The 18429-nt window shown below is 39.1% G+C and overlaps 1 protein-coding gene across 3 annotated transcripts in view; it reads left to right on the plus strand.

Annotated features, from left to right (window-relative positions):
- The first annotated feature begins 1423 nt into the window (after window positions 1-1423).
- gtf2ird1 (GTF2I repeat domain containing 1) overlaps window positions 1424-18429 on the plus strand; it is a 100875-nt gene continuing 83869 nt past the window's right edge. For all 3 annotated transcript variants that reach the window (XM_083635367.1, XM_083635366.1, XM_083635368.1), the window contains exon 1: window positions 1424-1625. The gene's annotated coding sequence lies outside the window, so the exon portion shown is untranslated. The remainder of the gene's footprint in view (window positions 1626-18429) is intronic.

The following is an 18429-nucleotide window of genomic DNA, read 5'->3' on the forward strand; positions in this document are numbered from 1 at the left end:
CACAATGAAAACGTGGCCAAAATTGTGCATGAGTGACATCAACAGTGATGTCATAACTCTTTCTCTACTTACCGATATCACTGAACAATGAAAAAGAATCGTGACTAACAGACACCGCCCGCTCTAGGCAATTTTAATGATGATGATGATGATGATGTGATATGTTGGAGTGCTTTTGAAGGCAAAGTAGTCCAAAAGTAACAAACAGCATCATATTCCTATGTGGTTCTCAAATTTTGTTCACGTCAAGGACCCCTAAACTGATACATATTAGACCACTGACCCACCCCCCATTTGGGACAATATTTTGTCCCAAGCTCCCTCATCTGATAATATTTTAGCTTTTGTGATGACCCTCCCAGTCTCCTGAGTCATCACCCTGTCTTGCAGGAGCCTGGCCTGTGCACTCATTGGACTTTACCTTCAGACCACTTTCTCTTTTATTAGAGAAATTATATGAAACCCATGACCAAAATAGTCATACATTCTGTCACTGTGTTACTTATGGTTGGAATTCTAGTGAAAATAAATTATTACCCTTTTTGCTGGGGACCCCCAGGAACCCCCTCAAGGACCCCTGGGGGTCCCTGGACCCCTCTATGAGGATGTATGACGTTGTGCCCCGCCCCCGTAGTGAGTTTATAGTGAATATCATCTTGCTTACGATTTTTTTCTTTGTTTTTTTAATCTATGGTATCACATTCACTATCATATTCTTATCAACTTAAAGGGTATGAAAGTGTATGGTTTTGGTGTGATAGTTCAGTTGTAATAATCTAAAATTCATTACAGGATTGCTAGGCATGATGTCATAGACATGCAGTGACAATTATGGCCCAGCTCATGTGATTGACTAAAACAGTTCACAGTTTATGTCTGGTTAATAGGCCAGAGGTCATACCCTATTAAGGAAAAATAACAAATCTAATAACTTTGCAGGGATACTATGAGCAAAGTATGAGTTATATTATGTATAATCCTATTGATATCATACAATAAACAAAATACCATAAACTAAGGTAATCATTTATTGCGCACCACAGACTGTAAATCCCTACAGGAATAGGGTGATAATAACAAAATGCCACAATGCCACAGACACACTATTGGAATAGTTATTTTCGCTAAATCTACACACAGATTTATTCATGCAAGTGACAGACAGTGATTTAAACAGTCACAGCTGGAATACTGTAAAAACAAAAAATCCCGCTCGGAATATTTCCTTTCCAGGTAAATGTCCTCCCTGTGGGTTTTCCAGAGGTTCCTCACTTAATCCTATATGTAAATTGCAGCCAATAGATGCTGTTGTTGAGTTGGGCTGGGATTAGCAGGAGGCGAATGAGTTTCAATTTTACTGGATTACAGAACAAAGAAAGGGGAAAGGGACACCCTGCTCTGTTAAGGCAAAAAGAGCAAAAGAAATTGAGAAATTACACACAAATAACAGAGAATTAAACGGGCGATCGAAATTAGCACTGTGATGTTTCAGATTACGATGTTTGAGCAGACGGCACAGCTACATCGTGGATGGGAATTGTGAGTGTTTCTGATGGATTAAAACGGGGGAATAAACCTATTCCGGGATTGACAGCAGCAACAAGGATATTTAGTCGTTAATTAAGGTGAGATTTCCCTGTTTGTTTTTATATTCGTGAACAGTGAAGCAGTATGCGTTCGTAGAGCGTGTGACTTTTTGTGGCTGTACATTTAGAAATTACAGATTATAACCTAATTCTGGACTGGGGGAGGAGATGAAAGCAAAGTGCTAATGCTAGCTAGCAAGATTGCTAACGCGAGACAGCTAACCAATTTAAGATAGCTAACGTTAGTTAGGTACACGTTGTTAAATAAATAACGTTAATTAGCTAGCGTTAGATAGTTAAACAGTGTCATGTTTACGACCGTAACAAAGACAATGACTTTGCCCATAGGGACTCTTCCCTTTTAACCTTGCGAGTGGATTGCGAGGTTATTTTTTGTTTGGGATACAGTATTTGTCTGCTAGCTAATTTAGCCCTGCAGTTGCTACAAAATTGCTAGCATTAGCTATAGCTACCTAGCTTGTACAACAAAGCTGGCTAACGTTTAGCTTATTAGCTAAATTAACTGGAATCAGTCTGCGGTAAAAGAGAGCACTGTTCAAGTCCAGCAAAACACTTGCTTTGGAACAACAACAGTCGTGCTATAACACCAAGCTAACGCTACCTTCAACGTTAACGAACTAATGGGCTGCCAACTAATTCTAATCCTGTAGCGTTACTAAACAAACGAGCACAATCAGACAAGTGTGTCGGCATACTGACAGATAGCTAATTAAGACGAATTTAAAAATGCTAAATGTCGGAGTCTGAAGCCAGATAACGTTAGTGTGCTGTCTTCTACTTGGCTTTCGGCTAAGTTAATAGTAACAACTATTTGTAGCGTCAAAGTTTGGAAACAGCTGACAGGGATATAACTGCATGCCTGCTGTAACAGCCTGACAGATTGGCTTCAGCAAGGCGATGCAGAGCTCTGAAATGGACGCACATAGACATACACTGACATGCTCGTTTCCTTTGGAAAAGCTCTTGTGTGGAGAGATCATTACACCAAACTCCATTCAGAAATCTGTAATGTTGCAAAAGTTCACCTTTTACGAATCGTTAGGTTCTACTGGTAAATTGCACGTATTATTTTTAAGTGTGTGTGTGTGTGTGTGTGTGTGTGTGTGTGTGCGCGTGTGTGTGTGCGCGCGCGCGCCCGTGTGTGTATTTCCCAGTCTTTCACTGTATGCACAGATTTAACAGAAGACCATAATAACTATTCATAAAAGATTTGTTTCTACATGTTAAATATGTCTTCAGATTAACAAAGCAAAACAAAATTAAAGTTGTCAGATTTTTTTAAATCGACACACACGCACGCACACGCACACACACACACACACACACACACACACACACACACACACACACACAGCCTTTCTACAGGTCTTGATGGTCTTGATCTACTCTTTGTTGGATCATCACTGTCCTTTTGGAGCAGCAGGGCTGGTCTTGATTAAGTTTGGATAATGTCATTATAGAATGCCAGTGTCTATGCTGAGCATCTTTTCTGAGGATTTTTAATGAATGTCACAGGACCAGAACACATACACAGCTGGACATTTCCCCCACCGCTAGAAAACATGTAATACTGACCAAAAATATAAACACAACACTTTTGTTTTTGCTCCCATTTTTGTCACGAGTTGAAATAAAATATCTAAGACTTTTCCTAGGCTTCTCTCAAATGTTGTGCATACATTTGATTAAATCCATGTTAGTGAGCACTTCTCCTTTGCCAAGATAATCCATCCACCTGACAGGTGTGGCATATCAAGATGCAGATTAAAAAGCATTATTATTGCACAGAGGCCCATACCACAAATGGAGGATAAACAGATCGAGGATCTGTCTCTTGATCTGGTTTGGGTTAACCAGATCAAAGCAATCAAGCTATTCGTTACGGTTATCAGCTGTGTCTGTCAATTTGGGATTTCTTTATCCAGCTCTGAGCTCGTGCACCTGAAAATGCTCGTGAACAGGAGCTTGTGCCCACAAAAGAGGCGTGGTTTGTAACAACTAGCCAATCACAATGCAATATGGACAGCTCCAGATTTTACAGCGTCAAACGTGCTTGGGAGCAAATAAAAATGAATACTTCACGCTGGAGGAGCAAACCATAATCTTAAGAATTCAAATATGTAATAAAAACCAAAGGCAACACTGCTGCACATAATAATCACAGAAAGGAGGGCTTGTAAAAAATTGCAGATTGTTGCGTAAGTTATTCAGCTTGCTTGATTTCACCACCGAAGTTCAGCATCTCCGTAGCGCACACGGTGCGCTTTGGAGACGTATGATTAAATGGGTCTTGGTGGTCGCAAAAGACTCTTCTCTCCTTTTCCAGGAAGCTCATTGGTTCTTGGGCGGTGCCTTTTAAGGTTTAATCTTATCTTTGCAACTTAACCTGCTCTCGACCAGGTTAAATGTGAAGCATAAGTTGCTATGGAAATATATCTCGGTAAGAAGTTAACTAGCGTCGTAGCACGGCAAACCCAGGGTTAAACCTGAAGTTACCTTGCTAAGCAACTCATCTTGCTTCGTGGTATAGGCCTCTGGTGTGCCTTGGGCTGGTTACAATAATGCTGCCTTCAAATGGGGTCATGTTTACTGTGTTCACGGGAAGAGTCCGTATGAACACACCCTGTGGTATTCACAAATTTGGAAGTAGAAATTTTCTGAAAGCTCCAAGTTCACAATATCGTGTACACGACTTACCACGTCATAACCACAAGCTCACAAGTTCCATTTGAAGGCAGCATAACACATGGAAGTGGCTTATGGTAGTGAAATGAACAGTCAATAAATGGGCAACAGCTAATTTAAAATTTGTGCATAAAAAACCTGAGTGGAAACGCTGCAAAAAACCCTCAAAATATTGCAAAAAAGTGTTCACGTTTGGGGGAGGTGGAAAAGTTGGGTTTATCGATAAAAGGAAATTGCGATAAATGCAGTGGAAACAGATTAAGTGAATCGTCCGTCGTCTCTGCATTCAAAAACCACACAGTTTCATGTTGACATGTCTGCTGCACAGCCTACACTAAATAGGGCTACACTTGTAATGGTAAACTAAATAATAGGGCTGTGCCGATTCACTTATCTCCCGATTCGATACTATCACGATACTTTGGTGCCGATTCGATATATATTGCGATTCACGATTATTGCGATTCTACGATTATTGCGATTCGATATTACGATTTATTGCGATTTTTGTTTATTTTTTTCTTTTATTTTTTCAGTTTGTTTGCTTTTTTACACTAGATTAGAACATGGGAAAAGTTGAATCATACACTAGAGACTGTATATTATATATCATGAGTAGGGCTGGGCGATATAGTTAAAAACAGGGGCGGACTGGGATCATAATTCAGGCCGGGCATTAGATACCAAGCAGGCCAGGCCGATATGGGCCAATGCGCGTGAAATTTGGGCCGTTTGAAGCCAGATTTGGGTCCAATTTTACAATGAGATGCACCCACTTTAACCCTGAAGTGTAATTATTACTTCAGACTAACTAATAAAGTAATAAAACCACTAGTAAACCAGTAGGCGGCGCCTGGCCTGCTGTTCAGTGAGTGGCCTGACTGCAAGCACCCAAAAAAAAAAAAAAAAAAAAAAATTTTTTTTTTTTTTTTTTTTTTTTTTTTTAAATTTGCGATTATCGATTCTGGAATAAAAGATCGATCCAAAAAATCGTGACATTAAAAATCGCGATACTTAGGTGAATCGATTTTTTCCCCCACCCCTACTAAATAAGCAGTAAAATATCGTGGTGTGTTTAAACAGAAGAAGGCTGGGATTGATGTTAATGCGACTCACTTCTAGGTTCAAGATTCAAGATTTTTATTGTCACTCTGTAGTACAAGTATCACGTGTGAAATTCTTGTGCTGTGGACTCCGTTTACAACATAGTACAAATATAACAGGGCATATGAGTGCAAAAACAACAAGAGACACAACAAGCAATAAGGCAGTAGAGTGATAAGACAAGTCAGAGACAGTGGCATATTCACTGCACATAGGTGCACATGTCATGTGCATACTTTGGACGTACTTAAACATTTTAAATTCGACGTATTTGACCTACAGGTGCAAATAGCATATACCTAATTAAACATACAATTAAACATTAGACATACATAATGGTAGCATCTAGCATTCTAGAATTGCTCCGTGGATTATAACGTGCTTGCCGAGTTGAAGAGTGGCACCTGGTAATCCAGAAATTGCATTTTATGGTCTGTACCTTTGTAGATCATCAAGAAACTTTAAATTAATAACGTAGATGTGTTTAATAGAGCTTGGTTGCTTGCCTGCAAGATGAAGACACATGTATCGGGCCTTGCAGCAGATCGGCAGAGGCAGACAGGCTCAAACACCAGGTGATTGATTGACAGCTCTATAATTCGCATAATAGCATTGGATGGAAATGCGCATTTTGCATATTCTTTTGCCGACTTTAACCAAAATTCAGTTAAAATCTGCAATACTTTTGGATGAAACCCAACTATTGTGTGGAAGCTGCACATTTTAGAGTGGCCTTTAGTGCAGTTGGTGCAATAATTACGCTGTTTAGTCAGCATGGATGGATTATCTTGTCAAAGGAGAAGTGCTCACTAACACGGATTTAAACTAATTTGTGAACTAAATTTGAGAGAAATAAGCCTTTTGTGTGCATAGAAAAAGACTTCGATCTTTTATTTTAACTCATGAAAAATAAGAACAAAAACAAAAGTGTTCCATTTGTAACCTGCGTTCTGTACTACCCCCGCAGCTGGGAATCGAACCAGAAACCTTTGGCATGGGAGGTAGACACTCATGGGCATCTGCATCTGTCACTAGAGCGTCGGGGAGTGAGCTTTACGGTGACATGCATCTTGAAAATAATCCCTGTAATGGACCACTAACTAACCTGGAACATCACTATCACCATCCCATAAATGACATGAGATTATCATGCAATAGGAATGTTACCTATTATTCCAACAAAATGATAGCAGTGTTTTTGTCTAGTCCCAGGACATTCATGATTAGCCAGAAAGCAAAACGTTCTGCCAGGAAGTCTTAGTACTGTAACTAAACCAGCCTTTTCCCTTTCCTTAGCTCCCTTTTCCCCAAAAACATATTTTCCCCAGAATATTGTAGGCTGTGTCTAGGCTGTTCCTTCCTGTATGACAACATTGAGAGTCAGTGTTTTACGAAAAAGCTCACTAAAACAACAACAAACTTTGATAAAAATGGCCATGCATCGAGGATGTGACCAAAAATGCATACAAACCCAAAAGACCTTTACACCACACAGATTAACATGTTTACATTCTGTAAAGATGCTTTGACCTTTACACCACACAGATAACATGTTTACATTCTGTAAAATGCTTTGACCTTTACACCACACAGATTAACATGTTTACATTCTGTAAAGATGCTTTGACCTTTACACCACACAGATAACACGTTTACATTCTGTAAAGATGCTTTGACCTTTACACCACACAGATGACCATGTTTACATTCTGTAAAGATGCTTTGACCTTTACACCACACAGATAACACGTTTACATTCTGTAAAGATACAAATGACCTCTTGGCTGACATACAAATGATATGGAGCATATGAAAAGCCCATTAACTACAGACTGTCTATTTTAATCATAGCTCCTTTATTTACATGATATGATATATCATGTTATGGTTTTTACTCAAATCATTCAGACAGCCTTATATATTATTTTTAGTATGTTCCAGTAGTTGACAAATTAACTTGTATGTATGTAAGGATCCTTGTCAGGAAGGTGGCAAAAATGCTCTTTTTCACAGCTTACTGTTGGCGTGTGTGTGTGTGTGTGTGTGTGTGTGTGTGTGTGTGTGTGTGTGTGTGTGTGTGCGTGCGCGCGCGCGCGCGCGTGCGTGCGTGCAGTAGCCTTATGTTGTTATTTAGCCTTTCTGATGCTATTGCATGGTTAAATCAGCAAATTTTATTTCATGGGGAAATGTTCCTTTGTATGTTTTGCAGTGGAGTGGTCCCTTGGTTCGTAGTTGATTTTAACCTCAAATATACTTTTGGCAGATTGCAGATATTGCTTTATTGTTGCCGATCATGCTGCACGTGAGAAACATGAGACAGCCCATTTCTCCACAGAGTTAATTGGTGTAAAAAAAACATTTTGATGACAGAAAATGTCTATCGTTTAACTTTCATATTGTGCTCTATTGTTTATTAGGGATGGGCATTTCTAGCAAAAACACTAGTCGAAATTCGCTGGGCCAAAGTCGACTTTTCGTCGAAATTCGCCCATTTTATTTTTAAATTTAAATTGCGAGTCCAATTTTCATGGTCTCCCCTGAAGTATAGTTGAATCGCTTGGCTTGACCAAGTAAAACATTTTTATAAGCATTTTACGCAAGGTCTATGGAAAAATGAATGGCGGATGAAATCCCATGGACAGGGAGAGGAGGTGACTTTGGCACTCTTATTGTCAATAGGCAGCCAGACCTACATTAGCCGTTAGCAACATTAGCATTAGCGTAGCACCGAGATGGCTCAAGGAACAGTAGACAGAATAGGAGGCGGGGCAAGATGGCGACCTGAGCAGACGTACTACGCTCAGCTCTGTTTGCAAAGTCCCTAAAATGTAAACTAAAGTTATCCTTCCTGACCGAAAAATAACTTGAAGTGAGTATAAACCAACTACGAACTTTTTGAGCTTTATCTAACTGGAAAAAAATACACGGAAATGCCTAATACAAGAGCGGAGCAGGCGCTCGCGGTGCATGACTACAACAAAGATATTTCAAACGTGGAAACAATGGAGACTGATGATAGCGCCGGGAACAACAAACGGGGGCTAAACTCGCCAACAAAACCTCCTGTGCCAAGTAAGATATTGAAGACGAAGCAAACTCCCTCTCCTGTCGAGGAAGAAGTATCCAACGCCGCCATTTTCGAGGCGGTGAAAAGTCTTACCAAAATGGTAGAAAGCTTCAACTCTCGGCTGAACGACAACACCCTTGCAATTTCCAACTTGGCGAAAAGCTTGGAGTTCAACTTCAAAGAAATCGGGGATTGCAAAGATAAAGTGAAAACTTTGGAAAAGAAAGTGTCTGCAGTCACAGCTGAAAACAAAGACCTCAAAGAGCGTGTACTGGAGAGCGAGAGATACAAACGGCGCTGGAATCTACGCATCCACGGTCTGAAAGAAAACGAGGGAGAGAACACCAGAGAGAGAGTGATCAAGATTTTGACCAAAATTGAGCCACAGTGGACGGGGAAGATGGATGGCATCGTTGACTCAGCACATCGCCTTGGAAGACAGATGGAGGGCAAAAGTCGACAGACCATCCTGCAATTCACCATGAGGATCTTGGGTCTTGGTGGTCGCAAAAGACTCTTCTCTCCTTTTCCAGGAAGCTCATTGGTTCTTGGGCGGTGCCTTTTAAGGTTTAATCTTATCTTTGCAACTTAACCTGCTCTCGACCAGGTTAAATGTGAAGCATAAGTTGCTATGGAAATATATCTCGGTAAGAAGTTAACTAGCGTCGTAGCACGGCAAACCCAGGGTTAAACCTGAAGTTACCTTGCTAAGCAACTCATCTTGCTTCGTGGTATAGGCCTCTGGTGTGCCTTGGGCTGGTTACAATAATGCTGCCTTCAAATGGGGTCATGTTTACTGTGTTCACGGGAAGAGTCCGTATGAACACACCCTGTGGTATTCACAAATTTGGAAGTAGAAATTTTCTGAAAGCTCCAAGTTCACAATATCGTGTACACGACTTACCACGTCATAACCACAAGCTCACAAGTTCCATTTGAAGGCAGCATAACACATGGAAGTGGCTTATGGTAGTGAAATGAACAGTCAATAAATGGGCAACAGCTAATTTAAAATTTGTGCATAAAAAACCTGAGTGGAAACGCTGCAAAAAACCCTCAAAATATTGCAAAAAAGTGTTCACGTTTGGGGGAGGTGGAAAAGTTGGGTTTATCGATAAAAGGAAATTGCGATAAATGCAGTGGAAACAGATTAAGTGAATCGTCCGTCGTCTCTGCATTCAAAAACCACACAGTTTCATGTTGACATGTCTGCTGCACAGCCTACACTAAATAGGGCTACACTTGTAATGGTAAACTAAATAATAGGGCTGTGCCGATTCACTTATCTCCCGATTCGATACTATCACGATACTTTGGTGCCGATTCGATATATATTGCGATTCACGATTATTGCGATTCTACGATTATTGCGATTCGATATTACGATTTATTGCGATTTTTGTTTATTTTTTTCTTTTATTTTTTCAGTTTGTTTGCTTTTTTACACTAGATTAGAACATGGGAAAAGTTGAATCATACACTAGAGACTGTATATTATATATCATGAGTAGGGCTGGGCGATATAGTTAAAAACAGGGGCGGACTGGGATCATAATTCAGGCCGGGCATTAGATACCAAGCAGGCCAGGCCGATATGGGCCAATGCGCGTGAAATTTGGGCCGTTTGAAGCCAGATTTGGGTCCAATTTTACAATGAGATGCACCCACTTTAACCCTGAAGTGTAATTATTACTTCAGACTAACTAATAAAGTAATAAAACCACTAGTAAACCAGTAGGCGGCGCCTGGCCTGCTGTTCAGTGAGTGGCCTGACTGCAAGCACCCAAAAAAAATTTTTTTTTTTTTTTTTTTTTTTTTTTTTTTAAATTTGCGATTATCGATTCTGGAATAAAAGATCGATCCAAAAAATCGTGACATTAAAAATCGCGATACTTAGGTGAATCGATTTTTTCCCCCACCCCTACTAAATAAGCAGTAAAATATCGTGGTGTGTTTAAACAGAAGAAGGCTGGGATTGATGTTAATGCGACTCACTTCTAGGTTCAAGATTCAAGATTTTTATTGTCACTCTGTAGTACAAGTATCACGTGTGAAATTCTTGTGCTGTGGACTCCGTTTACAACATAGTACAAATATAACAGGGCATATGAGTGCAAAAACAACAAGAGACACAACAAGCAATAAGGCAGTAGAGTGATAAGACAAGTCAGAGACAGTGGCATATTCACTGCACATAGGTGCACATGTCATGTGCATACTTTGGACGTACTTAAACATTTTAAATTCGACGTATTTGACCTACAGGTGCAAATAGCATATACCTAATTAAACATACAATTAAACATTAGACATACATAATGGTAGCATCTAGCATTCTAGAATTGCTCCGTGGATTATAACGTGCTTGCCGAGTTGAAGAGTGGCACCTGGTAATCCAGAAATTGCATTTTATGGTCTGTACCTTTGTAGATCATCAAGAAACTTTAAATTAATAACGTAGATGTGTTTAATAGAGCTTGGTTGCTTGCCTGCAAGATGAAGACACATGTATCGGGCCTTGCAGCAGATCGGCAGAGGCAGACAGGCTCAAACACCAGGTGATTGATTGACAGCTCTATAATTCGCATAATAGCATTGGATGGAAATGCGCATTTTGCATATTCTTTTGCCGACTTTAACCAAAATTCAGTTAAAATCTGCAATACTTTTGGATGAAACCCAACTATTGTGTGGAAGCTGCACATTTTAGAGTGGCCTTTAGTGCAGTTGGTGCAATAATTACGCTGTTTAGTCAGCATGGATGGATTATCTTGTCAAAGGAGAAGTGCTCACTAACACGGATTTAAACTAATTTGTGAACTAAATTTGAGAGAAATAAGCCTTTTGTGTGCATAGAAAAAGACTTCGATCTTTTATTTTAACTCATGAAAAATAAGAACAAAAACAAAAGTGTTCCATTTGTAACCTGCGTTCTGTACTACCCCCGCAGCTGGGAATCGAACCAGAAACCTTTGGCATGGGAGGTAGACACTCATGGGCATCTGCATCTGTCACTAGAGCGTCGGGGAGTGAGCTTTACGGTGACATGCATCTTGAAAATAATCCCTGTAATGGACCACTAACTAACCTGGAACATCACTATCACCATCCCATAAATGACATGAGATTATCATGCAATAGGAATGTTACCTATTATTCCAACAAAATGATAGCAGTGTTTTTGTCTAGTCCCAGGACATTCATGATTAGCCAGAAAGCAAAACGTTCTGCCAGGAAGTCTTAGTACTGTAACTAAACCAGCCTTTTCCCTTTCCTTAGCTCCCTTTTCCCCAAAAACATATTTTCCCCAGAATATTGTAGGCTGTGTCTAGGCTGTTCCTTCCTGTATGACAACATTGAGAGTCAGTGTTTTACGAAAAAGCTCACTAAAACAACAACAAACTTTGATAAAAATGGCCATGCATCGAGGATGTGACCAAAAATGCATACAAACCCAAAAGACCTTTACACCACACAGATTAACATGTTTACATTCTGTAAAGATGCTTTGACCTTTACACCACACAGATAACATGTTTACATTCTGTAAAATGCTTTGACCTTTACACCACACAGATTAACATGTTTACATTCTGTAAAGATGCTTTGACCTTTACACCACACAGATAACACGTTTACATTCTGTAAAGATGCTTTGACCTTTACACCACACAGATGACCATGTTTACATTCTGTAAAGATGCTTTGACCTTTACACCACACAGATAACATGTTTACATTCTGTAAAGATACAAATGACCTCTTGGCTGACATACAAATGATATGGAGCATATGAAAAGCCCATTAACTACAGACTGTCTATTTTAATCATAGCTCCTTTATTTACATGATATGATATATCATGTTATGGTTTTTACTCAAATCATTCAGACAGCCTTATATATTATTTTTAGTATGTTCCAGTAGTTGACAAATTAACTTGTATGTATGTAAGGATCCTTGTCAGGAAGGTGGCAAAAATGCTCTTTTTCACAGCTTACTGTTGGCGTGTGTGTGTGTGTGTGTGTGTGTGTGTGTGTGTGTGTGTGTGTGTGTGTGTGTGTGCGTGCGCGCGCGCGCGCGCGCGCGCGCGCGTGCGTGCGTGCAGTAGCCTTATGTTGTTATTTAGCCTTTCTGATGCTATTGCATGGTTAAATCAGCAAATTTTATTTCATGGGGAAATGTTCCTTTGTATGTTTTGCAGTGGAGTGGTCCCTTGGTTCGTAGTTGATTTTAACCTCAAATATACTTTTGGCAGATTGCAGATATTGCTTTATTGTTGCCGATCATGCTGCACGTGAGAAACATGAGACAGCCCATTTCTCCACAGAGTTAATTGGTGTAAAAAAAACATTTTGATGACAGAAAATGTCTATCGTTTAACTTTCATATTGTGCTCTATTGTTTATTAGGGATGGGCATTTCTAGCAAAAACACTAGTCGAAATTCGCTGGGCCAAAGTCGACTTTTCGTCGAAATTCGCCCATTTTATTTTTAAATTTAAATTGCGAGTCCAATTTTCATGGTCTCCCCTGAAGTATAGTTGAATCGCTTGGCTTGACCAAGTAAAACATTTTTATAAGCATTTTACGCAAGGTCTATGGAAAAATGAATGGCGGATGAAATCCCATGGACAGGGAGAGGAGGTGACTTTGGCACTCTTATTGTCAATAGGCAGCCAGACCTACATTAGCCGTTAGCAACATTAGCATTAGCGTAGCACCGAGATGGCTCAAGGAACAGTAGACAGAATAGGAGGCGGGGCAAGATGGCGACCTGAGCAGACGTACTACGCTCAGCTCTGTTTGCAAAGTCCCTAAAATGTAAACTAAAGTTATCCTTCCTGACCGAAAAATAACTTGAAGTGAGTATAAACCAACTACGAACTTTTTGAGCTTTATCTAACTGGAAAAAAATACACGGAAATGCCTAATACAAGAGCGGAGCAGGCGCTCGCGGTGCATGACTACAACAAAGATATTTCAAACGTGGAAACAATGGAGACTGATGATAGCGCCGGGAACAACAAACGGGGGCTAAACTCGCCAACAAAACCTCCTGTGCCAAGTAAGATATTGAAGACGAAGCAAACTCCCTCTCCTGTCGAGGAAGAAGTATCCAACGCCGCCATTTTCGAGGCGGTGAAAAGTCTTACCAAAATGGTAGAAAGCTTCAACTCTCGGCTGAACGACAACACCCTTGCAATTTCCAACTTGGCGAAAAGCTTGGAGTTCAACTTCAAAGAAATCGGGGATTGCAAAGATAAAGTGAAAACTTTGGAAAAGAAAGTGTCTGCAGTCACAGCTGAAAACAAAGACCTCAAAGAGCGTGTACTGGAGAGCGAGAGATACAAACGGCGCTGGAATCTACGCATCCACGGTCTGAAAGAAAACGAGGGAGAGAACACCAGAGAGAGAGTGATCAAGATTTTGACCAAAATTGAGCCACAGTGGACGGGGAAGATGGATGGCATCGTTGACTCAGCACATCGCCTTGGAAGACAGATGGAGGGCAAAAGTCGACAGACCATCCTGCAATTCACCATGAGGATCCACCGAGATGCAATATGGCGAGCTTCCAAGAATCATGCTGCTTGCAAGGAGAACGGGATGCGCTTTTCTGAGGATCTGCTGAAGGCTGACAAGGAGGCGCGAGACGCAGTGTGGCCGAAGATAAAAGAAGCCAGAGCACTCGGTAAAAAAGCTTTTTTCCGCGGGCCCACTGGTTTCATCGACAACCGTCCTATTCCAGTGCCATAGGTAACGTCAGGTAAAACTAGCCCAGGTTACATTCACTAAGATGTTACCACGCACTTTCACAATAATCTATGGCTACTGATGAAAACTGTTAAAAACGTTCAGACGTGTTTTTTCTTTTCTTCTTCAATGGAACATTCATGGAAAAGCAAGAGGCTACAGTGCCACACTTTTCCCACCACACACGTCAACTGTTAAATGACTGTTCAGTCAGATGCTGGTTTATTATACACTCAAGGTGTTTATGTTGGTTTATTACATCAACTGTTATATTGAACTGTTTGTTCAAAAGTTGGTTTACTCAGGTTGTTATAATAAGATGCTTATTGTATTACTTATTAGGCTACAAATGAAAGGGTTCTTTTTCAGGAAGCTTAAGTAGAATTTTTCATTAAGGGACACTGCCTTTACAAAACTAGTCAAGTTAAAGACACTAGTTTACAAGCACTACAAGTACTTTATCTTTTATTTTATTTATTGTCTGTTATTGTCATGTCTTCCCTAATGTGTCAGCTAGCACTCAATAGTCTAAATACTAGAGGTCTACAAAGCAAGATTAAGAGAAAAGCAATATTTTTATTTTGTAAGGGACAAAAAGCCCAGATCACCTTTCTGCAAGAAACACATTCAAGTGAAAATGATGCCAAATTCTGGTCCAATCAGTGGGGGGATAAAATTATATTTAGCCATGGTTCTTCACATTCAGGTGGAGTTGCTATTCTTTTCAACAATTGCCCAGGAAAGGTCATATCTTACAAAGCAGATGAAAATGGTCATTGGATTGTGCTGGTGGTGAATATAGAGGATTCCTTTTTCATTCTTTGCAATCTTTATGGTTACAATAATAGCCCACAAAACAGGGGTTTGCTGTCAAATATCAGTGTTCTGATTGAGGAAATGAAAATGTTATATCCTACTGATAACATTTTAGTGGGAGGAGATTTTAACATGGCCCCAGATGAATGGAAGGACAGGTGCCCTTCAAGGTTTGATGCACATCACTTTAACAACACCATGGTGGACTTTTGTAACACACTGAATCTAGAGGATGTATGGAGAGTTAATAATCCAGAGTTATTACAGTACTCTTGGTTTAAACCAGACAGAACATGTAAGTCCAGAATTGATTATTGGTTACTTTCATATAATTTATCACAATTTGTTTCTAATATATCAATGGATATTGCCCCTCTAACTGACCACAGTCTTATACATCTGGAGTTGAAGCCAATGAATACTAGCCAAAATAACAAAGGGTTTTGGAAATTTAATGCAAATCTTTTGAGAGATGAGGGTTACTGTCAGACCATCAGAGCCATGACGGAGGAGTTTTTTAATGACCCTGATATTCAATCTTACGTAAACAAATGGGAATTCTTTAAATATAAGGTTAGAAAATATTCAATATCCTTTAGTAAAGAAAAGGCCCTTACAGCTAGAAAAGAGGAAAAAGATTTAATTAAAGAGTTAAATGCACACTGTAATAAAAGTAATCCCACGGAGGAGGACAAACAGAAAATTATGGAATTACATAACAAGCTTGACTCCATCTTTATTTACAAAGCCAAGGGTGCTTATATCCGTTCAAAGGCTAAGTGGATAGAAGAAGGAGAACAGAACACTTCCTATTTTTGCAAACTAGAAAAAAGCCGTCAAGAGAGAAATGCAATCAAAACATTGCTGATTGAAAATGAAGAATGCTCTGATCCTAAAGCAATTTCTAATGAAATCTACTCCTTCTATAACCATTTGTATAGAACGTCACACTCTGAACACGACTGCTCAACGTTTTTTGAGCTTATTAAAGATAAGATTCCCACGATTGAACAAGAATTCAAAAATAGTTGTGATGCAGAAATAACACTTGAAGAAATGGACAATGCACTTAAGCGTTTACACTTGGACAGATCCCCGGGCTCTGACGGTCTGACAGCCAACTTTTATAAACACTTTTGGTGTGATATCAAGGAATTCTTGTATAAAGTGTTGACTGAGGCTCTTGGTGAACATAATCTTCCAACAAGTATGAAGCAAGGGGTCATAGTGTTAATTCCAAAACCGGGCAAAAATCCCAAAGTCATAGACAATCTAAGACCTATCACATTGTTGAACAATGATTATAAATTATTAGCACATATATACACAATTCGTCTAAAAGAAGGTATATCCCAAGTGATAAGTGAAACGCAGTCAGGTTTTTTAAATGGTAGATCTATATACAACAACATCCGTCTTATTCTAGATGTACTAGATTACAGTGAAATGATCGAGGACAAGGGTTTCATTCTATTTCTCGATTTCAAAAAAGCCTTCGACATGATCGAACACCCCTTCATGTTCCGTACTCTAAAGGCTTTTGGTTTTGGGGACTCTTTCATTAAGGCTATGGAGACTTTATATAAGAACATCAACAGCTGTGTCTCATTACCTCATGGTACCTCGCCTCGTTTTGACGTACAGAAAGGAATTCGTCAAGGCTGTCCGGCAAGCCCTGGACTGTTCATTTTAGCGGCAGAAATGTTGGCTATTATGATTAAGAATTGTGAGAACTTAAAAAAACTGAATATGTTTGGAACAGAGCTCGCAATTAGTCAGTTCGCGGACGACACAACCTTGTTTCTCCAGGATGAACATCAGATTCCTGTCGCCTTACAGAATATTGAACTCTTTTCAAAGGCCTCTGGACTATTTCTCAATATCCAAAAATGTGATCTGCTGTCTATTCATGAACATGACCAGAATGTGATTTATAACATACCAGTTAAAACTGTGGTAAAATACCTTGGTATTTATATAACAAAAGATCAGAAGGAACGTGAACTGCTTAATTTGACAAACAAAGTAGTGGAATGTAAACGAAAACTTAATATGTGGTTACAAAGAGATTTATCCATTTTCGGTAGAACGTTTCTCACCAAAATGGAAAGCATCTCCAGAGGTGTCCATCCTGCATCTTCTTTAGCACTTAGCTCAGACTTTGTTAAATCCTTAAATCAACTCAACTTTAATTTTATATGGAAGAATCGAACTCACTATATAAAAAAAGCTATAACTGTTCAAGACCTTTGTGAAGGTGGACTAAAAGCAATAGACTTTGAATGTATGAATGGAACTCTTAAAGTGAATTGGTTGAAACAGTGTGTTAAATCCCCTGACAGTATCTGGCACATATTCCCTCAAAAAATATTCAACAAGATAGGTGGACTAGAATTTGTTTTAAAATGTGATTATAATGTCACCAAATTGCCTCTTAAGCTTTCTAAATATCACCAACAGGTTTTACTTTTTTGGAAATTATTTTACAATCACAACTTCACTCCTCACAATACTCCACTATGGAACAATCGATATATACTTCACAAAAGAAAATCCATGTTCTATAAGCACTGGATGGATAGAAACATTTGGTGTGTAATGGATCTATTAGATGCAAATGGAAATCTACTACCTCATAACGAATTTTGCTGTAAATATGATTTTGATTGTAACCTCAAAGAATTTAAATCGCTTATCAATGCCATTCCCAAAGCATTCCTTAACCTAGCGAAAAGTATAGCATTGCACTCTCAGTCCTCATCTCATCTCTGCACTCTTTTTATCAATGGAATACATTTTCTTGATAAAAGGTGCTCAAACCAATTCACAAGGTCTATTCTAACAAATGATTTATACACTGCCTGTTCTTGTAGGAATAATATTTTGAATATTTTTGACAAACCAGCAGTATGTAGATTGAGAACAAAATTCTTCAAATATCCAGTTCCACCCAAAACAAAAGAAATTCATTACAAAATAATGAATGACTTCTACCCTTCCAGTGAATTTTTAAGATTAAGATTTGGATTTGAGAGCAATGAGTGTATTTTCTGTAAAGGTGATATTGAAACAACTGAGCATCTTTTTGTTTCATGTTCTCACACCCAACTGTTCTGGAAACAATTCATCGATTGGTTAAATGGAAAAAACACAGTAATGCCTGTTCTTGATTATAATAGTATTGTTTTTGGTGTAATATTAGAAGACAAAAAATTGGACCTAATGATCAATGTGTTACTAATCTTAGCTAAATTCTTTATTCATAAGGCCAAATTTATCAAAACTCCACCCATCTTTACCTGCTACTTTAATGAAACCCAACTCTACATGAAGTCCCTGAAATTAATTAAATCGAAGTTTGCCAAAGACCTCTATTTATCTTTAACAAGTCTCT

Source organism: Poromitra crassiceps (genome assembly GCF_964638095.1).
Source record: "Poromitra crassiceps genome assembly, chromosome: 1".
NCBI lineage: Eukaryota > Metazoa > Chordata > Actinopteri > Beryciformes > Melamphaidae > Poromitra > Poromitra crassiceps.